Below are 23,465 nucleotides of genomic sequence, written 5' to 3' on the forward strand. Positions count from 1 at the left end.
TACAACTGAGACGCTTTACAAGCCTACCAATTTCTCATACGCGACGCACTGAATGGGATGCTTTTCAAGACAAGCTGGAAGAGACCTCGAACTGTATAATTTCTCCGAAAGACATTGAAGAGCGCATTACAGTAGCGATTCACACAACAACACGCATCATCCAAACATCAAATTCAAGAAAACCCGTTGACGTTACATATGAAGAGCTGCGGGCAGTCCGCTGTCGCGCCGAACGAAATTGAACAGGTGAACTAAATTGATATCATACTTGAAGTCGTCACGCCGTGTGCAAAACAAAATTCAGTTATTCTTAGACAAGCTCGACAGACAACGTTGGAGGACCTTTGCACCAGCCTGGACTCAAGAAAACCGTTGTCCACGATGCTGCATGTTGTACATGCCCTACCGTCCTCTCCACAACTCCATGCGTGTTTGGATGGTAGCTTTGGCTACCATACAAATACGCAGTGAGAAGGAGATCGTGGAAGATTTCTGCATGCACCTCTCCGGGACTACAACAGTGGTAGCTTCACTACTCAGGTGCACTCATCCAATAATGGACGATCATCTCAACCTCCCATTCACGCTGCAAGAGCTACGTGCAGCGATTTCTTTTTCAAGACACTGAAGTGCGCCTGGGCCTGATGGCATTACCTATTCTAACTTGCGCGATCTAGGCCCTCGAGCGACTGAAGAGCTTCTGGCTTTATACAATCTCTCTTGGTCTTCGGGAACTTTGCCTGCACACTGGAAGAGAAGCAAGCTCATGGCATTATTCAAACCAGCAAGACACCCCATGCTATGGTTTCCTACAGACCTGTAGCGCTTGCCAGTTGCATAGGAAAAACCATGGAACGCATGGATTTGACTCGCTTGGAGTTGTTTTTAGAGAAGGACAACATATATACAGACACGATCACAGGTTTCTGAAAGAGTAGCTCGTCCATCTACAGCGTTAATGACCTAGGAACGACTGTTGAACATCAGGAACGTCGCCGTCGATTAACAGCTGCTGCCTTTCTTGATATCAACGGTTGCTTTTGACAATGTTTCACAAGATGCAATTTTAAATGCCCGTGAAGAATATGGCATCGGTAGCCATATGCATAAGTGGATAGCCAGCTATCTTCAAGAGAGAAGGATATTTTTATTTATTTAGGAATACTGTAGCCCTCACTTGAGGGCCATTACAGGAGAGGAAAAAAAATTTCAACACCGACAATACAACGTTATACATCATTGTCAAACATAAATTACAGGCAGGATGAACAAATATACACAGAACAGCAGTAATCATGATCAATTCTTAATTAACCCGTTGTCTGTACTACAATTCCAATAGACTATAAAATTCGTTAGCATCTTGTGCTGTTACAGTGCAGTCCGGAAGGCCATTCCATATATTAATACATGAAGGAAAGAACGAATATTCAAAACCATCAAGGCGTGTTTTATAAGGCTGTACACAAGCACTGTGGTTTAAACGCGCACTGTGTTTTAAAGGAGGGCGAATGTATGTTTCTTTGTTTATTCTTATTTGATTTCTGGTTATCTGGAAAAATAATTTCATGCGTTGTTTTTCTCGTCGTGTTTCTAGCAATTCCAAGTCACAACATTTCAACATGTGTGTTACAGAATCGGCTCTCCGATAACGCGAACAAACAAAACGCACCGCGGTTCTCTGAATTTTTTCGAGTTTATCTCGTAAGTACAGTTGGTGAGGGCTCCAAACTGAGGAGGCGTACTCCAAAACCGGGCGAACAAATGTTTTGTACGCAATGAGCTTTAAATGTGTTGGTGCATGCTGCAACTTTTTTCTTAAAAAGAAGAGTTTCCTGTAAGCCCTAGAGCAGACCTCCTCCACTTGGGGGCGCCAGCACAAGTCATGATTAATGATCACCCCCAAGTACCTAAAGCTACGTAGATTCAACAAAGAGTTGTCACCAATTTTATAGACAAAGGAAGGCACAGTTTTCGTTCTTGTTATATGAGCAAACGTCGATTTCGAATAATTTATCACCATTCCGCACTTTATGCACCAGTCATGTAAACCTTGGACGCACCGATTAATTTTCCTTTGGTCGGTTTTATCTGCCACAGTCGTATAAAGCAAACAACCGTCGGCAAAAAGTTTCATTTTAACAGGTGTTTCCAGAACACTGGAAATATCATTGATGTAAATCAAGAACAAAAGCGGCCCCAATACCGACCCTTGTGGAACCCCAGACAATACTTCTAGTGGATCAGACATGATATTTTCAATCCGGACGGATTGTACACGGCCACTCAAATAGGCTGCAATCCAGTTCACAATGTCTGGAGCAATACCTGCGTTCTGGATTTTAAAAAGCAATTTGCCATGAGGTACCTTATCAAAGGCCTTTGCGAAATCTATGCAGATGACGTCAATTTGTTCGCAGGCATCCAAAGCTAGATAAAAATCATGAACCGTCTCAATGAGTTGTGATATAGTGGATAATCCGCTTCGAAATCCATGTTGTGATGAAAAGAAAAAGTTATTGGCTTCAAGGAAAAGAATGATATGCTTTGCAACTGCATGCTCTATAAGCTTACAAGTCACAGAAGTAAGCGATATGGGACGATAGTTGCTAACTTGATTTCGACTGCCGGATTTAAAGACCGGAATCACAACACCGCTACGCCAATCTTGAGGTAGTGAACTGGTTTCCAAGGATTTTCTAAAGATTATGGTTAAGTAAAATGACACCCATTCAGCATATCGCCGTAAAAATTCACTTGGGATCCCGTCTGGCCCGCTTGCTTTCTTGGCATCAAGCGTAAGCAATTGTTGAAATGTGCCAGCCTGAGTGATTTCTAGGGGGCGCATTGCGCAGGCGCCCAATTCCCTGCGCTCATTGTTTCTTTGCTCTGTTCTCGTCTTCGTGAATACTGACTGGAAGAATACGTTGAAGCAGTCTGCTATTTGCGTTTTTCCGTTATCATTTGAGATCCGCTTTTTATCGGGTGTATCTCTTTTTTATCCCTTAAGTGCATCCAAAACCTTTGTGGCGAAGATCTCAGGAACCCAGGAAGCGTTATGTTAAAGTACTTTTGCTTAGATTCCCGTAACACTAATTTTAGTTGAGCACGCAAATCGGACACCTGGGCTGGGTTTTGTTTGTTTTTTGCGTAATCGTTTTATTCTGCGTTTTAAGTGTATTATTTCCCGAGTTATCCATGGGCTATGCTGCTTTGTTTTTTTCATTCGGGTAGGAATAAATTTGTCTACGCAGTGCTTGACGATTCCCTTGAACCGTTGCCACAATTCATCTACAGATTCACTAGATGACGCAAGTTCAAATTCACTAAATGATAGACTTAAGTTATCTACTATTGTTGTATCGTCTGCCCGTGCGTAGTCGTTTATAAGTTTAAAAGCAGGTAATCGCCGGCGACTGAGTATATCGATTGGTATATCGACAGATATCATTTTGTGGTCCGATATTCCTGGTTCAACTGACACACTATTAGCAGCTATTTTGCAAGATAGGAACACAAGGTCTAACAATGACTTAGAATATAAAGTTTCTCGTGTATTTTCTTCAACAATTTGCCGTAAATTATGATAAATCATAATTTCCAGTAGTTTTTCAGCACTCGAAACTTCCGTATGTCCGGGCGAGAGAGTTTTCCAGTTTATGTGGGGTAAATTAAAATCTCCAGTCATTATTAGCCTTGTATTATTATTCAAATGAGTGCACAAAAAAGCGTTTAATTCGTCCAGGAACTCAGGCGTGGTAGCAGGGGCCCTTTATATGCCTCCCACTATGAACGCAACGCCGTTTAATGCGATTTTGCACCACACTGCCTCTGAAAGGCTACAGTCTATTCTTTCTGACCTAACTGATGATTTCGCAGCTACAGCTACGCCCCCACCTCTTGAGCCCCTATCCCATCTGAATATTTTATACCCTGGAGGAACAACACAGTCATCGGGAACTAAACTATTCAACCACGTCTCTGTAATAATAACTACGTGTGGATTATGAGAGAGTAATACAGATTCAAGATCTGTGATCTTATTTGCAATACTCCGTGCATTCAACAAAAGAAGACGTAGCTATGCGTGCTGCTTAGAATTAGAAGCGCCCTCCGAAGCAGTAGTTGCAGAGAAGCAGTGCAATTTTCGAGCAGTTTTGTCCCTGCTTTGCGCTATTTCCCGACGCTGTCCTCGTGCTTGGTCCCAAGCGTACCATTTGTCTTTTACTTTCAGTTTTTCGTGGATCAGTGAAACCTTCACCCCGTTAGCTCTTTCCGAAGCAGCACTTTCCCATAACTTCTTTCGAATTTCCACCGTTTCTGGTGCATAGTCATTGCTGACTGAGTAGGAGGATCCCTTCAGTTTGTAGCAGTTTTTCATCACGTGCTCCTTTTCCTTATAGTCATAGAATCTCATGACAACCGGCCTCCTTTTTCCGTCTTTAATCCTGCCTAGGCGATGTATTCTTTCTATCGTCTTTACCTCGATGCCGAACTTGTCCTGAAACACCTCTTCCATGACAAATTTTTTCAAATCACTGTCTGTTTCAGAGGCACTTTCTTCGACACCAAAAACGAGAGGATTGTTGCGTCTGCTCATGTTTTCATATTCGACCAGTTTTTTGGCTTGTAACCGCACGGTATCCTCAAGAGAATCTATTCTGGCTTTTATTTCCTGGATACCATCTAGTGCATTGGATACTTTGTTTATCTTTGCATTCAGTTCGCAAATTTGAACCTTAATGTCATTCAAACCACTATCAGCCGCAGTCTGGTTATCTAGTATCATCTGCAATAGCTGGGCGGTTGTTGGCCCAGGGTTTTTTTCAATATCACCCGACATTATAAGCAGTAGCAACATCGACCAACAATCGACAACAGTCTGAAAAAATCTACGAGGGCACGGCAGAACTAACAGAAAACGGTTTTCGCTACGGTAAGATGGAACTTCATATTGAAAACGAACCTGCAAAAGCAGCAGCAGCGGCTTAGACATGCTGTCCACAGGCTGAGTGCCGTGCCCTCTGAAGTGGCCCGTGTCTCGATGGTCCTTTAATACTGTTGGTGCCGATGACGTCACTCCGCGAGGCAGGCGATCCACGATTGCGTAGGCAGTGATTCTGTCGGCGAGATGATGTGGCAAGTGTAGCGTCTGGTCGGTATCGCTTGATGAAGCCAGAGCGGAAAAACACGGCATTACCTACCAAAATCGCATTACATACCAAAAGTTTCATTGTGCACGATGGCAAAGCCAATGGTTAAACTCTCAATCCCCGGAATAACGGAGTCGAAAATGCCGCTTGCTGGGCTCAACCATTTCGCGTTACATTACATTACCTACATGTATTGATATATCGAACATGTTTCTGCAGATGGTTCTTTGACACAGACCTATTCCGCGGTAGTTTACATGGTACATGAATTGGTGATCGCACAATGGTTCAAGATAGGACACAGAACGTCGTCTACAACAGCTGAGTTGACCGGAGTTCGAGGAGCAATCCGCCGCACACTGCAACAAAACCTCGAGAAGTGGACAGTGTTCTGGGACTCAAAACCAGCACTGCAACTCATCAGCAATTATATGAATCACAGAACCGCATAAAGTCCTTTGGTTTATGATATCATGTCATTGCTCGCTGAGGCATCTCACTCCGGGCATACCATCGTGCTGCAGTGGATTCCTAGCCATTGTGGAATAGCTGGAAATGAACGAACGGATGCGGAAGCGACAAAGGCGCACACTGACGGAAACATTATAAACATTAATTTTTCCCAGTATGACATCAACGCATTGCTCCATCACTACATTAAAACTCCTATGGCGGGCAGATGGACAACCCCGAAAACCGGCAAGAGCGCCTCCATAGACTTGACGCTGGTTCATGTGCCACATTCATGTGCCACCGAAGACGGTGAAACAAGGAACCACCGCATTCATCGTGGGGTGTCTCAAGGAGGTGCCCTGAGCCCAACTTTATTAATGTCGATCTCGTTGGACTGTTCAAAGAACTGGCAGGCACAGTCTCCATCTCTGTGCGCGCAGATGACATCTGCATATGGACCACGAGCTTAACGCGGTTGCAAGTGCAAACGAAGCTGCAGCGTCCGGTGCCGATAACGTCAACATGTCTAAACAGTCGCGGACTGCAGCTCTCACCAAAAAGAAGTGTAACCAAGGCATTTATACGGAGGCCAATGGCCTACTACGCCGTTATAATTGATGGGAAGATGATACCTACGGTAACCCACTACGAGTTTCTCGGAGTCATCATCGGCCCTGGGTTATCGTGGGCGAAGCACACCTCTCCATTAAGAAAAAAGCTGGACAACTTTACTCAAATATATCTGCATATGGTCTGAAAAATTGTGGGGGACATCCACATCATTTCTTCTGCAGCTCTACCAGGCACGTTTTATTCGCTACCTCCACTACAGTGCGCCTGTACTTTCTCGGGTTAGCACAACTGCTTTAGGCACACTTGAAAGTTCTCAGGCTTGCGCACTGAAAATGTGCCTAGGACTACCAGGACGTGCGTCTACTTGAGGCACTATCGCAGAGGCACGCGCGTGCCCAGCTCGAGTTTATCTGCAACACGAGCTGTTGCGAGTGCATCTAAGGCTATTGACCATACAAAGGAGTCATCCACTGATGAACGCCTCAAGCATACGCCCTGTCACCGCCTACTCAGAAGCCGTGATGTCGCAGGAAGACTTATTGCCTTCAGATTTAGAATCGCATTACATACCAAAAGTTCCATTGTGCACGATGGCAAAGCCAATGGTTAAACTCTCAATCCCAGGAATAACGGAGTCGAAAATGCCGCTTGCTGGGCTCAACCATTTCGCGTTATCCTACATTACCTACATGTATTGATATATCGAACATGTTTCTGCAGATGGTTCTTTGACACAGACCTATTCCGCGGTAGTTTACATGGTACATGAATTGGTGATCGCACAATGGTTCAAGATAGGACACAGAACGTCGTCTACAACAGCTGAGTTGACCGGAGTTCGAGGAGCAATCCGCCGCACACTGCAACAAAACCTCGAGAAATGGACAGTGTTCTGGGACTCAAAACCAGCACTGCAACTCATCAGCAATTATATGAATCACAGAACCGCATAAAGTCCTTTGGTTTATGATATCATGTCATTGCTCGCTGAGGCATCTCACTCCGGGCATACCATCGTGCTGCAGTGGATTCCTAGCCATTGTGGAATAGCTGGAAATGAACGAACGGATGCGGAAGCGACAAAGGCGCACACTGACGGAAACATTATAAACATTAATTTTTCCCAGTATGACATCAACGCATTGCTCCATCACTACATTAAAACTCCTATGGCGGGCAGATGGACAACCCCGAAAACCGGCAAGAGCGCCTCCATAGACTTGACGCTGGTTTGAAATTCCAAGTTCCACCGCGGTTGCTGAAGGCCAGCAAAACACTCATCCGTCGATTACAGCTTGATGTGGCGTACACTCGCCGATGCCTTCAGAAGATTGGACAAGCACGGGACCCTGACTGTAGCGTCTGTCACACTCCCAAGACTAGTGGCTTGGGAGTCTGACGGATGCTCGTGTACTTTGCGTGTGTCCTCGATATGCGGCCGAGCTAAGACCACTTAAGTCTAGAGTTGACTGCTCGGACTCCTTTTCCTCTTAAGAAGAAAATATTTTAGGCGCGTGGACCGAAGTTGACCATGCCCAACGAGGCATAAAATCACTTTTGAACTTTCTATGGGAGACTGGTTTAGATGATGGCCTCTACAACCAGTGTGATGTGCAGACAGTGCGAAATGGTTTTTGCGCGAGAACTGTTTGTGTGGACAAGATTACTCTGGCGTGTATTGTCTCTACGGCGGCCATCCGTGTATTCGACAACGTGTACATAGTAGCTCATTGTACCATACCATTATCACCAGCCACCTCACGTTCCCTTTATTTCACACTTCCTCTTTCCCCAGCGAGGAGTAGTAGGCTAGAGACACGTTCGCCAGGCCGACCTCTCCTCCTTTCTCTTCAATAAAATCTACTCTTCCTCCATCCAAATTTTGGACCACAGTTGCAATAAAAAGATAACGTATCCCTTACAGATACCGATAGCAATACAATGAGCAATACAGAACGTTGCATGGTCCTAAATGATACCTGCGCGAACAAATTTTCTGATTGCTAAGTTGATACAGCCCCATACATGCGCAAAGGAAACTTCTTTCCCATGGTTGCACCTGCCGATTTTGCGGCTATACTGAAGCTAATTCGACATTTAAAGCTATCGCCTGCCTGTGGAGCTCACGAAATTAATTGGAAATTTTCGAGGATTACTGCTGTGTACGTCTTTATATTTTTTATGTACCTTTTCACCAATCGAGTGAGTGCTCGACTTTGCCCGGAGATTTGAAGGTGGTGAAGGCGCTTTCTGTGTTGAAATCAAGTACCTCGGATTCACCTGTCAATTGCAGACCCTTTCACTTACCAGCGTTTCTTACAAAATTCTTGAACACGTCGTCTTTTGAAGCGAAAAGCTTCACTACGCTAGTCAACACCACGCTTCGCGCGAGCCGGCGTATGTCGGAATTGGCTCCGTAAGCGTGTTCGGAGTCGGCGCAGGTGGCCACTGCCACGCGCTATGCGGCATCGTTTGACGTTCGCCGCTAGCGCGTGTTCATCACGGAAGCCGACTATACAACCACTTGCCAGAGAATAGGCATGCGCATTCAACATGGAAGGAGAAGAGAGTGATACTACCAATGCAGAGAGCTGTATTTATGGCTGTACAGAAATCGCAAGACAATGTGCCCAACAATAATGAATAAAGAAGTTTAATAATCGTGCATAACTTACGATATATTTCATTGATAAGCAATTTGCATAACTACACAAGGCGCACGTATAGCATAACCATAAGCTAACCAATGCATATCCTTAAGTGAAACCATAAGCATAACCATAGGCTAAATCATAAAGCATAACCATAAGCTAAACTGTAATCATATCGATAACACAAACCATAAGCATATCCATAAGTGACACCGTAAGCATTTCCATAGGCTAAATCATAAAGCATAACCATAAGCTAAACCGTAAACATAACCATAGGCCAAATCATAAAGCATAACCATAAGCTAAGTCATAAGCAACACCGAACCTTTTCGCTTCGAGATATCCAGCCTTAACCTTAGCTAAGCCCCAGCCATTTGTTTTTCTCCTCTGATTTCTGGATGCCAACTGTTTCTACATGTCATTTCGTGATAGGTGTCGCAAAAATTACTCTTCCGAAGCGCAACTGATATCGTTTATACACGCCATTCTGCCTCTTTAGAGAAAGGCCAAGTCATTGACTGTATTTTTCCAGAGATTGTCAAAATGTTTTACATGGTTTTCGTGATTAAAATGGGGGGGGGGGAATGTTGGGTTTTACGTGCCGAAGCCACGATTTGATTATGAGAAATGCCGGAATGAAGGACTCCGGATTAAATTTGACCACCTGGGGTTCTTTAACACGAACCCATTGCATGGTACACAAGCGTTTTTTTATTATTTCACCTCCATCGAAATGCGGCCGCCATGGCTGCGATTAGATCCCACGTCCTATGACTTAGTAGTGCAACGCCACAGCCACTACGTCACCACAGCGGGTGTGTCTGATCCTCACCAGGTCTGGTCATTTTCAGCTGACAAGCGCAGAGCACACAAGGCGCGCTCACGATCGTGTTTGCAAAGAATTGCATCGTTGCGCGCCGCGTAAAGTACTGAAATATCAATCAAAACGCCGTTTTTTCCCTTCCCTCACGGCGACCGCGCTCCAAGCCGGACGGTGACGTACTCGTGTCCCTGCACCTACGTACTCGTGCCCGCAGTGTGACGTCGCTCTTGGTGACAAGCAACTTCGAGAATTGTTCAAAACAACATCTGTTATTTGCGTGAGCGGTTGCTTGAATTAAGGAATTGAAGTTTAGCGAAATAATAAAACACGAACACAGAATGTCTGCGTGTTTTTTTTTTATTTTACTTCGCACCAAAGCAGGAGAGATGTACTTCCGCTTCGCCTGCTTGTTTGCACGGTCGTTGCCTTCTATGCCTTCTTCTACCGCATTCGAGCACGTGATCAAGCTCTGCGATCCCCTTGTTCTGCTTGAGTATTCGGGTACCACTGAATTATACTGCTATCCATGTGTCCTTGTGCGCAGCGCGCAAAATCATGCGCTGAACGAAACGAGACAACAACTCGCGCGCGAAGCCGTCAGCGAAGATGCGCAGCGCCGCAAAGGAAATAAATAAACAAAATTAGGAAACAAGGAGCGAAGTGAAAGAAAATATGAAGGAGGGGCCCGTGCCGTATGGGTCACGCGATCCTCGAGGTCCGCTACGGGAGAACGCCCGGAAGGAATTTCTCTTGCTGAGGGCAAACGGGGCGAGTGGAGTGAGTGTCTCGCTTGGTAGTGGAGCCCGCATGCTGAAATCATAGGTTTGTGGCACTGAAATATTTCTGTCTCGGCTATTAATGGGGCCGATAGGGAAAATTTCTTCGGCAGAACGCTCGCTAGAGGACATGTAACAAATCACCGCGTATAAGCAAAATTTGCTATGGGTCCTGGTGAGGGGCCCTTTAAGGCAAAGCCACCGGCAGATGTCCGCAAGCTTCGGCACGCGGAAATGGATCAAAAGCGTCAAAACAGTCGATCGGGAACAGGGTGACGCGTGGTGCTGCGCAGAGATCTTGTCAACCACTGATGCTAGAAAATCGGTGACGCGTGGCAACGCTTCGCCGGGGTGCACCAATCAGAGGCAGCAATGCCGACTGCCTTGCGTAGGATGGCCAACAATGCCCAGACGCCGATACCAACGATAGTCCGAGTTCTTCGGATGCAATCCCCGCAGGGGCGTCTTCGTCAGTGGGCGTTTGGTGTGTTGCGACACCACGTACCCGAGCTGTGCAGCGGTGGCGCAGAGGTCCGTGGTCCGAATCCCGGTCCCGCGCAATTTTCCACCGGATTAAAAAAAAAAGAAAAAAATCCGCGTGTTGATAAAATTGCATAAACAGGCCTGAAGTGTGGCCTGATCCCGGTGACCAGAACCGGTAACGCACTCCCTCACAAGAACAGGATTGACCACCCTGGCGCAGTACTTGGCCACAACCTCCTATATGAACACAACAATCAAACCCCGGCCCTCAGTCCCCAGCAGCTATGAAGCAACTGACCACGGTGGCGGTCAGACCTGCAACGCAGCAGAAGGTGCTAAGAATCCCTGGCCCCGCACAGCCCGCCATTGAAATATGAACCTGGCAACGTTTAACGCTAGAACGTTATCTAGTGAGGCGAGTCTAGCAGGTCTATTAGAGGGCAGCAAATTGGATATAATAGGGCTCAGTGAAGTTAGGAAGCCAAAAGAATCATATACAGTGCTAAAAAGCGGGCACGTCCTGTGCTGCCGGGGCTTAGCGGAGAGACGAGAACTAGGAGTCGGATTCCTGATTGATAAGAATATAGCTGGTAACATACAGGAATTCTATAGCATTAACGAGAGGGTGGCAGGTCTCGTTCTGAAACTTAATAAGAGGTAAAAAATGAAGGTTGTACAGGTCTACGCCCCTACATCCAGTCATGATGACCAGGAAGTCCAAAGCTTCTCTGAAGACGTGGAATCGGCGATGGGTAGGTTAAAAAGAAAATACACTATACTGATGGGCGACTTCAATGCAAGAAGCAGGCTGGAGACAAGGTAGTGGGGGAATATGGCATAGGCACTACGAATAGCAGGGGAGAGTTATTAGTAGAGTTTGCGGAACAAAATAATATGCGGATAATGAATACCTTCTTCAGCAAGTGGGAAGCCGGAAGTGGATGTGGAGGGGCCCGAATGGCGAGACTAGAAATAAAATAGACTTTATACTCTGCACTAACCCTGGCATCATACAAGATGTGGACGTGCTCGACATAGTGCGCTGCAGTGACCATAGAATGGTAAGAACTCGAACTAGCCTAGATCTGAGAGGGAACGGAAGAAACTGGTACATAAGAAGCCGATCAATGAGTTGGCGGTAAGAGGCGAAATAGCGGAATTCCAGATCAAGCTACAGAACAGGTATTCGGCTTTAACTAAGGAAGAGGGCCTTAGTGTTGAAGCAATGAACGACAATCTTGTGGGCATCATTAAGTAGTGTGCAATAGAAGGTGCTGGTAACTTCGTTAGACAGGATACCAGTAAGCTGTCGCAGAAGACGAAAGATCTGATCAAGAAACGCCAATGTATGAAAGCCTCTAACCCTACAGCTAGAACAGAACTGGCAGAACTTTCGAATTTAATCAGCAAGCGTAAGACAGCTGACTTAAGAAATTATATTATGGATAGAATTGAACATGCTTTCAGGAACGGAGGAAGCCTAAAACCAGTGAAGAAGAAACTAGGAATTGGCAAGAATCAGATGTATGCGTTAAGAGACAAAGCCTGCAATATCATTACTAATATGGATGAGATAGTTCAAGTGGCTGAGGAGTTCTATAGAGATTTATACACTACCAGTGGCACCCACGATGATAACGGAAGAGAGAATAGTCTAGAGGTATTCGAAATCCCACAGGTTACGCCGGAAGAAGTAAAGAAATCCTTCGGAGCTATGGAAAGGGTGAAGGCAGCTGGGGAGCATCAGGTAACAGCAGATTTGTTGAAGGATGGTGGGACGATTCTTCTAGAGAAACTGGCCACCCTGTATACGCAATGCCTCATGACCTCGAGCGTACCAGAATCATGGAAGAACGCTAACATAATCCTAATCCATAAGAAAGGGGACGCCAAAGACTTGAAAAATTATAGACCAATCAGCTACTGTCAGTTGCCTACAAACTATTTACTAAGGTAATCGCAAATAGAATCAGGAACACCTTAGACTTCTGTCAACCAAAGGAGCAGGCAGGATTCCGTAAAGGCTACTCAACAATAGACCATATTCACACTATCAATCAGTTGATAGAGAAATGTGCGGAATATAACGAACCCTTCTATATAGCTTTCATTGATTATGAGAAAACGTTTGATTCTGTCGAAACCTCAGCAGTCATGGAGGCATTTCGGAATCAGGGTGTAAACGAGCCGTATGTAAATATACTGAAATATATCTATAGCGGCTCCACAGCCACCGTAGTCCTCCATAAAGAAAGCAACAAAATCCCAATAAAGAAAGGCGTCAGGCAGGGAGATACGATCTCTCCAATGCTATTCACAGCATGTTTACAGGAGGTATTCAGAGACCTGGATTGGGAAGAATTGGGGATAAACGTTTACGCAAGTTACGGGGCATACCTTAGTAACTTGCGATTCGCTGATGATATTGCCTTGCTTAGTAACTCATGGGACCAATTGCAATGCATGCTCACTGACCTGCAGAGGGAAAGCAGAAGAGTGGGTCTAAAAATTAATCTGCAGAAAACTAAAGTAATGTTTAACAGTCTCGGAAGAGAACAGCAATTTACAATAGGTAGCGAGGCACTGGAAGTGGTAAGGGAATACATCTACTTAGGGCAGGTAGTGACGCCGGATCCGAATCATGAGACGGAAATAATCAGAAGAATAAGAATGGGCTGGGGTGCGTTTGGCAGGCATTCTCGGATCATGAACAGCAGGTTGCCATTATCCCTCAAGAGAAAAGTGTATAATAGCTGTGTCTTACCTGTAGTCACCTACGGGGCAGAAACCGGGAGGCTTATGAAAAGGGTCCTAATTAAATTTAGGACGACGCAACGACCTATGGGAGGAATAATGATGGGTGTAACGTTAAGGGACAAGAAAAGAGCAGATTGGGTGAGGCAACAAACGCGAGTTAGTGACATATTAGCAGAAATCAAGAAAAGAAATGGGGGGGGGGCATGGGCAGGTCATGTAATGAGAAGGGAAGATAACCGATGGTCATTAAGGGTTACGGACTGGATTCCAAGGCAAGGGAAGCGTAGCAGGGGGCGGCAGAAAGTTAGATGGGCGGATGAGATTAAGTAGTTTGCAGGGACGACATGGCCACAATTAGTACATGACCGGGGTTGTTGGAGAAGTATGGAAGACGCCTTTGCCCTGCAGTGGGCGTAACCAGGCTGATGATGATGATGATGTACCCGAGCACGCGAGGTTTGGCCCCTTCCGCCTTCTCCTTTCCTGTCTCATCTTTTTCTCCCCACAACCCTTCCCCGTGCAGTGCTGTTGAGGTGTCCTCGTGTGAGAGACCGTTAGGGCACTGCACTTACCCCTTCCGTTCTTTTTCAAATCACTTGACACACGACGCGCGCGACCGTGTTTCTGAAATACAGCGTTGTCATGCTAGGCCGACAGCGAAGTGTCCGACGGCCGTGGGTTGTGGCAGCGCGACGTGGACTTGAGCCGAGTTGGAACGATGCTGACACATCCAGCGTTCCCACTGGGTTACGCCGGTCTCAATGGCATCGTCTGCGGAAACAACCAAGCCAGCCACGATTGCCGCAACGTCTGCGTTTGGTATATGTGTTGTTTGTTGTGCTGGAAATGTGTGAAAGCATACTTCCGAACTCCAAAGTCTGGCTAATCACCACTCGCCCACCGCCGATGTTGTTTACGTTACGCGTAGGTCTAACGCGTCCATCGAGTTCGTAACTGGCGAGTGAACAAGCCCAGGTGAGAAACTCTCTCGAAGGAAATCAATTTTCACTTCCGTTTAGCGCTGCAGCGATTTAAAATATTGCGCTCCTTACTTCTTGTGGTGTGTGATGCGGGGAATGAGCCGTGTGCAATTTCGGCATGTGAACCGCGGTGTGTTTCCTGCGGCCTCGGGTGGCTGAAGTTCAACGGCATAGCCCTGCACTGGTTCCAGCGGCCAAGATAACGTTCTAAGGCGAAAGACATAGTAGTCGAACAACGGGAAGTACGTACATCATCAACCATGCCACCGGTTTCAGCTCACAGTGCGTTCTTCTATTGGGCGTGTGAAACCAGTTCAGTACAAGGTCACAGTAATTCTTAACTCTCTTTCTTCAAGTGCATGCATCTTATGGGCTAACTGCGGGTAAATCACTCGAGCAACACTCAAGAACACTGACCCATTGAAGGAAACATGACACAGCACTTTCATGTTTGAGTCTGTGTGTCCTTATACTTGAACCCTGCGAAAAAGAAATGATCTGTTTTTAATATGTGGACCGTGTGCAAGGCATAGGAAGACCTGCATCATAGAAGCCCTATGCTTGCAGCCGCGCATACCAGGATTGCATTAGCGCCTGCCTTGAAAGCACCACGCACTGAGTAAATAAAACTTGGCTTTTGGTCTTTTTCTTCTTTACCAAAAGAGCATATGGTGTTAGTCCACTGTGGAGAAGGTGAAAAGGAGTCACCAGTGTTTTGTGCAGGCGCTCGGCTTAAAGTGCCAAAATGCCTTCAGCTTCCACTATAAAATGTAGCCAAGAAAAGGTAAACTCAAAACCAAGTTCCTAATGCATCTTCGCAGAATAGGCAAATTATCACTTCCGCTGCACCGTTATGCCGATATGCAGCTTATATGCTTGAGATAAATACGTTCTGTAGAGGTCAGCGACTGTACTTGTAACAAAAGCTTTGTAGTGGCACTGAAACAAGTGCAGCCATGCGAATCAGCCACAACAAAACTGCTGCGTATCCCACCTACTTCCTCGGGGGCACCCTTATGAAGACTGGTTGGGCCATTTTCATTCTGGACGTAACATTGTGCCCTTCCCTCGACTTTTCCGCATATGTCACCAGCTCATCACATTCTTCTGTTCCTGTCCTGTGTCTCCCTTCCCTGTGGGCCTCTGGTTTTCAGAGCACTCTACACTTCTGTCATTCTGGCACAGCTTGAGTACTGCCCATCAGTATAGTCCCTGTACCAAAATCACGTCACTGACAAACTTTAGCTTGTTCAGCCCTGAGCAACATTCTACTCTACTCCAGTCTTTTCGATTGTCGCAAGCTTATGTCAGAATAGGAGGATCGCTTCAAAGCCCTCAAGTGGCACACCCTGTGATAACATCGCCACAATGCACTAGTCTATGTTTTCTCTAGGTTGCTTGAGGGCTCTCTGGAGAACACTCATCTGTCTTCTCCCGTCAGTCTGAGGAAGTGGTCAGGACAGCCTGAGCCCCATCATGCCTGTAAAGCCCGACACCGCACTTCCATATCTGGCATATAGGGCTTTCTCTCCACCCGCCTGGCCATTCAGACTCCCCTTCTTTGCGACTGGACTGAATCGGCGCTCCTGCGCCTTGTGCACCCGTCGACTGCCTAGTGCTTGCTCTGTTATTGAGCAAGTGTGTGCTTGGGGGTGGGAGGGGGTCTCTCTTGCATCTCGCAAATTTCTACATGGTTGGCTATTAGACGCTCTAGCGTACAAGCCTCAGCCTTTTCTTTTTAGCCTTGCGAGCTGTCTAGAGTGCCATCTTACTAGTCAGAATATTATTCTCATTAGAATGATGACTACGACCACATCTACTGTGTAGAAGCCAGCATGACAAGTAATTCAAAATATTTGAGGAGCTTCGTGCACTCTCACTTTTCTAGACAAAGCGCCAAATATGTATGTCTTCTTGATGAAAATGGTGATGTCTCGAATACAAATGAAGGCTTTTCAGAACATTTATGTTCTTTATATAATGCAAAAGATGATTCAAGTTTCCTTCCTTCTCAGTGCGTACGATGTGTACGCTACCAGTCATTGAAGACCTTATTTTCAAGTCTATTAAGTGTCTCGAACTTTCGTTATCTTGTGGTGCTGATGGTATTCCTCCCGCGGTGCTTAACCCTTTGAGGCTCTATCTACACAGTTTTGTACAGCAAGATAGTGCCTCAACAGCAAAAACACTGAGGAAAATAAGTATATTTAACATGTGTTACATACACCTTGAAACACTTATTATGGGAACTGTGCTGCAATTTGGAATAACGTGCAGAATGTTTCAGCAAGATGAGTGGGAAGATAGACGGTTGCGCGTTTATGTTCTGTGACAGTACGTTGTATGAAGCGGGTTCCCTTCCTTCATTGTTTTTTACGATTTCATGCACCAGGCATGACATTGCGCGCCAAGGATAAATTTCAAGTGGCCTGTCAAGTGCTTGTCAAGCTTTTCAAAAGACGAAATAGTTTATGTTCTCATATCTCATATTCTTGTAGCGAGTTATCGCATGAAGTCGAAATTCTGTAAACTTGACAAAACTCACTAAACACTTGAAAATTACTAATCTTTCTTGCGACTCTACACCTTCTACAATCGTGAAGACGCAAGAAATATCATGAAAGAAAGTTTTTTGCCAACAGGATATAGTGACATCTGAAAAGCTAAGGCGTAAGGGAAGCATACCTGTCCCTGTTCTCCCGATCATCTTCAATAGTTCCCTAAAGTATAGTACGTATTGTAGCACTTGGAATTTAGCATACATATTCCGCGGGCGCAAAACGGTTGCCTCACGTAAACTTCCTTACTGCTGTCCTATGTCTATCCTCTGTGCTGCGTTAAAAATGTTTGAATTGGTATGGCATTTCCTGCTTTATGTTAGTGCTCAGAACATTTTAATAAATGAACAGCATGGCTTTGTATGCCCACGCCATAAAACTATTTAAGGCTGTCAACAGTGCTTACGACTGCATTGACTTCCTCAAAGACATTTTGTAACTTTCAAACTGGTACAGAAACAATAAGGTACACTTAAATGCTTCCAGAACTATAGCGTAAAGTAATACGTGGAAAACGCACGACGTGAAAATTTCATACGCCCTTCGGTATGCTCCAAAGCCCATAGTAAACTGAATGAGAGATCTTGGTACATGCTTCGATAAAAAGCTAAGCTTCTCTTCATATGGTAAATATGCACAACGTGCCTTTCATGCCCTTGGAATTGTATGTCGTATATTGCATGATTTCCACTCAGCTGTTCTATTTCTGAAATTGTGTTCTGCTCTATGCCTTCCAATACTAGAGTATGCCCCTGTAGAAGGGGATGCAACGTGGAAATCTAATGCTGACCTTATTGAATGCGTCCACAATAAATTGATATCTATTTCAAGCACCACTGTTACCATTCTGACGACCATAGTTCAGCCCTATTACATACACCTCATCTAGTCCCTCTGGACTCAAGTCTTAAGTAAACATTTTGCTCCTGTATAAGGCGGGCCATTTCATTATACATTCCTCAAAGCTTCTTGATCATATGGAGTTTTTCATACGGAAACAGTATACCAGGCAGCATTAAGCATTTTTTCCTGGCCAATTTGCCTTAAAGACTGCCCTCTGTATGGATCGACTCCATAAAAACATGTAATAAGAATTCTGCCTGTACTGACATGCTGCAGAGTTCATTTCTGTGCTTGGGTACTTGTAGGTAATCATGTATCCCTAACATCCTTTTAGCCTTCTTGATTTTGTTTTTCCCAATTTGTTTCTCTATCTCGCATCGTTTTGTCAGTAGATTCATGTTTTCTTTACATTTTGTCTCACATATCGCTTTCTCAGTGCACCAGTATGAAGGCTCTGTAGCTGTTTCTGGGCACTATAATAAACATTTGTTTGATTGATTATTGTTTTAGTATAAAATCGTGCTTTTCAAGTATGTACTAGTCTATTATTCCAGTGCAATAGCTTTTGTACATTATTGTTGTAGTGTGACCTATTCCCATTCCCCCAACGCCGAGTAGCAGGTGAGAACAATGATGCAGTCCGATCTCTCAACTTTCCTATGGCAATAAGTACTGATCTCTGTTAAAGTGTGACGACTGAAAAAAAACATGAATTGGGAAAGTGTAACAAAATGCCATGTGCCTGATCATATGCACTGCTATATTAACTTCTTCTGAAGTTTAATAATAGTTGTCTGCCATATCAACTGTTGTGCAAGAAAGTAATATGCGACATATAATATTTCATGCCTCAGAGAAAAATTGAATGACTGTCTCGGTGAAAGTACCTGAGTTGGTTGAAAACAATTAACTGGTATTGTTGTGTGTTGGCTTCGAGTGTATAAACTGTGCAAATAACCTGTCTCTCTCTCTCTCTGGACATGCATATATATATATATATATATTTATTTATTTATTTATTTACTTAAAATACCTTACAGGCCCTATGGGGGCATTGTGTAAGGGGGGTACAAAATCAAGGGGGAAAAGGAAGAGTAAACAGCCTTCTAAAGTGTAATACAAAAGATACCCCTCATTGCAGGGCTCATTACTACCAAAAACATGTAAAAGGAACAACTGAAGTAATGAAAGGCCACAAAGGTACGCTTAGGGAAATAACACGAATAAAACTCAACGTAAGGTACTAATACTATAAAGTAAAATACACAAGAAATGAACTTATCAGGGAGTACAATTCTTGAAGGGATATTTAGGGAAATAGACGCAAAAAAGCTATAATATATACAAGGCATACAAGTGAACACGTGGCGCAGCATAAAATAGCAATTCATAGGAGCGAGATAACAATGCATCAATAAAAAAAATCACAAGAAGCTCGAAGGACATTGCCAAGGGTAAGAAACAAGATAAAGTGATTTGTAAGTGCTATTATGAAAAATGATCGTGTAGGAGATGACGAAATTTTTCTTGATCTGACTCGGAAGCAATGTGATCAGGCAGATTGTTCCACAAGCGAATGGCCGTAGGGAGCGCGGAAAAGTTAAAAGCATGTGTCGTACCGTACATGCGTGCAAAACTAAAGTCGTTATTTAATCGGCGAGACATGTTCGAGGCGATCTGGATATGTAGTGTGGATTGTGTGGCATTGTAAACATATTTGTGAAACAGGGATAACAGAGCGATATTACGGCGAAGAACTAAAGGCTGTATGGAATGATCTAGTTACATTTGCGTTACGCTGGAGTGATGGCTATAATTACGTGTAATAAAACGGGCAGCTCGGTTTTGGACTGATTCAAGCATGTCGATTAAGTATGTAGGATGCGGGGACCAAATGGATGATGCATACTCGAGCTGTGGACGAACAAATGTCTGATAAGCCAATTTGCGAATGTTGGAAGGTGAATTACCCAGATTACGACGTAGGTAACCTAAAGTCTTTGAAGCTTTTGCGCAAACGGCTGCAATGTGGTCTGTCCAGGAGAGGTTTTCGGTTAGGTGAACACCCATATATTTATACGATACTGTATGTAACAATTGTTTATTATTGACGTTGTATAAAAAATGTGAGTTGTCACGCTTACGACTAAAAGAAATTACCTGACATTTTGATACATTTAAAGCCATTAACCAGGTGTTACACCAATTATGAATTAGGCTAAGATCATTTTGAAGGGCCAGGTGGTCGTCAGTACTGCTAATTGATCTGTAAATAATGCAGTCGTCAGCGAAAATACGTAAGTGAGAAGAAACATTAGGTGGCAAATCATTTATGTAAATTAGGAAGAGTAAAGGGCCCAAAACGCTGCCCTGAGGCACACCAGAAGTAACGTAAGTAGGAGACGAAGCGATATTGCTAACTACTGTGAACTGTTGACGATTCGAAAGAAAATTACGAAGCCATGTTAGAGCGAAGGAGTCAATTCGAAGTGCAGTTAATTTTGCAATAAGGCGACAATGAGCTACACGATCAAATGCTTTGGAAAAGTCAAGAGAAATGCAATCGGTCTGCTGGTTATTGTTCATGTTAAGGTGCAGGTCAGTCGTGAATTCGAGTAACTGTGTCTCACATGATAATCCTTTCCTGAAACCATGTTGATGGCGAAAAAAGAAATTATTGGACTCTAGGTGATTCTAAATATGAGAAGCAATTATATGCTCGAGCATCTTGCAGCAAATGCAGGTCAATGAAATTGGACGGTAATTTTCCGGGGAGTTTTTATTCCCAGTTTTAAATATGGGTATAATTTTGGCCATTTTCCAGTCATTGGGCAGCTGTCCCGATGACAAAGATTGTTTGAATATATGGTACAGAATGTTACTGGATATAGAAATGGTATTTTTTAATATCTTGGAACTAATATTATCAATACCAGATGAAGTAGATAACTTCAAATTATTAATAAAACATGCAACTCCCTCCACCGAGATTTCAATACCTTCCATGAATTGCCAGTCATAATCAGCAACATCAGGTACATTGGCATGATCCTTGCGGCTGAAAATCGATGAAAAAAACGTATTAAACGCAGAGGGGCATTCATTGTCAGAGAGAGGAGTATTTGTATCGCTATGTAAGGCTATCCGGTTTGAGTCACGGTCAGGTGATATAACTCGCCAAAACTTTTTCGGATTCGAATGTAAGAGAGAAGGTAAATCTGTGGAGAAATATCTATCTTTAGATGCAGCTAAGGCGGAACAGTACGTTTTTAAGCAAATCCTGTACCTTTCCCACGAAGGAGCATTATTGACGCGTTTAGCGGTATTGTACAGACGTTTCTTTTTATTCCTGAGCTTACGTAGGGCCTTAGTAAACCAAGGATTTGTTTTGTCATTTGTTATCGAGATCAACGGGATATATTTGTTAATTAGAGCAGACATTTTATTCTTGAAACATACCCAGTTATCTTCCACCGAGCGATTATAAAAAGAAGGAAGCAGCGTGCGGTTGAAAAATACTTCAAGTTCATCGTTTATTTTAGAGTAGTTTGCTTTGTTATAATCACGTATTATTTTCTTTGAGATCCCTGAAAAGGGTAGTGGAAGGCTGATTGTTACCTGAAGTAGATCGTGATCACTAAAGCCGTTTAGATGAATTACGGATTCAATCGTTTCACGAGTGTTGGTGAGTATAAGGTCTAGAATGTTAGTACCACGGGTAGGTTTGTTAACGACCTGGAATAGGTTAAGATCTAAAGTTAAGTTAAGAAAATCCACTGATGTTCGACAGGATGATGATAGATTACTCCAATTTATGAGCGGAAAGTTAAAATCACCGAATAAGTAAACAGAATGCGCTGGACAGAGCTGGAGGGCCGTGTTTATGCTATTGCGTATTTCTGTAACGAAAGAATTGCTGTAGTCAGGTGGACGACACAATTTCAAAATGAGTTCGAGTCGATAATAAGAGAAGATAATGATTTTTAACACCGAGAAGAACGCCACCGCTTCTCTTGCTAGTTCGATCTTTCACGTTGATATATATATATATATATATATATATATATATATATATATATATATATATATATATATATATATATATATATATATATATATATATATATATATATTCAATAGTACGACATGGCTTATTAAAGCCCTCCTACTCTCAAATTCGCATCATCTGACAGTATGCCATTTCATTATTGACGAGAAAGGCATGGCATGTTGAAACTAGTTACAACAGACCATGGCCCCTACACAGTTAATTTTTTTCTAGCAATACACTCAATTCGGCTTAACCTGAAGGCCTCCCGGTGCATTGATGATTCTTCAAAACAGCCTAGAAAAACAAATGAGGTGCTCTATGAAAAAGATGAGACAGAATCAAGAATCGGGAGGAGACAAGCTACGAATTCCGTAAATTTTAGTTGTTCTAGATGTTTTTTTTTTTTTTTGTGAACGCCACAGATGTTTCAATCCTTTCCGCTGATTTTCTCAGAGCCCACTTTTTCATGTGCCTTTCGTGCACCAGGAAGCATAATTATATTTATACGCACACGTCTTTATCTGGATCCGGCGACCGCATTTCACCAGCTAAAAGATGTTAAACGTTATCGCACGGCGCACGACGCGCCTGCACTTATCGGAGGTTTCGCGAATGTTATCGATGGTTCTGTCAGTCGTCTGTTGTCGACGAACCTTGTATAATCTGATTGCATACGCGAGACGAATTGTGTAGCAGTTTCTGGAAGGCGCACGGGCGCCAGCGAATACTCTGGAACATTCGACGACTGATTTCAGAATCAGAATCAGAATTTATTGTTAGAATTTGGGTCAAATTACATGTATTTAGTATGCAGGAGGACGCGCATATGAGATTTTTGACGGTCGCCGACTTAGCTCGCGGCTCTCGTTGCGATTGAGTGCTCCTTGTTTTACTGGGCACAAGTTCGTCTAATAAAGAGTTAAGTTTGTAACTCCCAGTTGTGAATCTGTATCTCTCTATTGCAGCTCAGCTAGCATTTGTTTAATATAATCAGACCTTGGCCCTCTTAATTTGCAGCTTAGAAGAAACCTATTTCATCTCTGCCTCTTTCAAAAAAAATTCCTCGCAAAAATAACTCATTTAAACAAGAATTCACTTGAGAAGCTACGTACACCTCGTCACGCATTGATCATCGCTTTAAAGCTTTCATTCTTTTCCGTCGCGTAAATGTTTTCTCAGATTCTCTTGTGCCAAAGACCAGAGGCGATTGGAACTGCCTTCCCACCTCCATTGTCTGCATCGAGGATGCATAATCTTTCAAAACTCTAGTAAAGGATTATACTTTGAGTTTATCACTTTAAGTGCTAAAACTAATCGTTTCAACCTATGTTTTTTTTATTTTACCCACCCCCTCTGTAACG

At 43.8% G+C, this 23,465-nt stretch overlaps 1 protein-coding gene across 1 annotated transcript in view; it reads left to right on the forward strand.

Moving 5' to 3' along the window:
• LOC142576617 (rifampicin phosphotransferase-like) overlaps nucleotides 1-23,465 on the forward strand; it is a 242,139-nt gene that overhangs the window by 21,505 nt on the left and 197,169 nt on the right. The window lies entirely within an intron of this gene.

This window comes from Dermacentor variabilis, chromosome 3 (genome assembly GCF_050947875.1).
Source record: "Dermacentor variabilis isolate Ectoservices chromosome 3, ASM5094787v1, whole genome shotgun sequence".
Lineage (NCBI taxonomy): Eukaryota > Metazoa > Arthropoda > Arachnida > Ixodida > Ixodidae > Dermacentor > Dermacentor variabilis.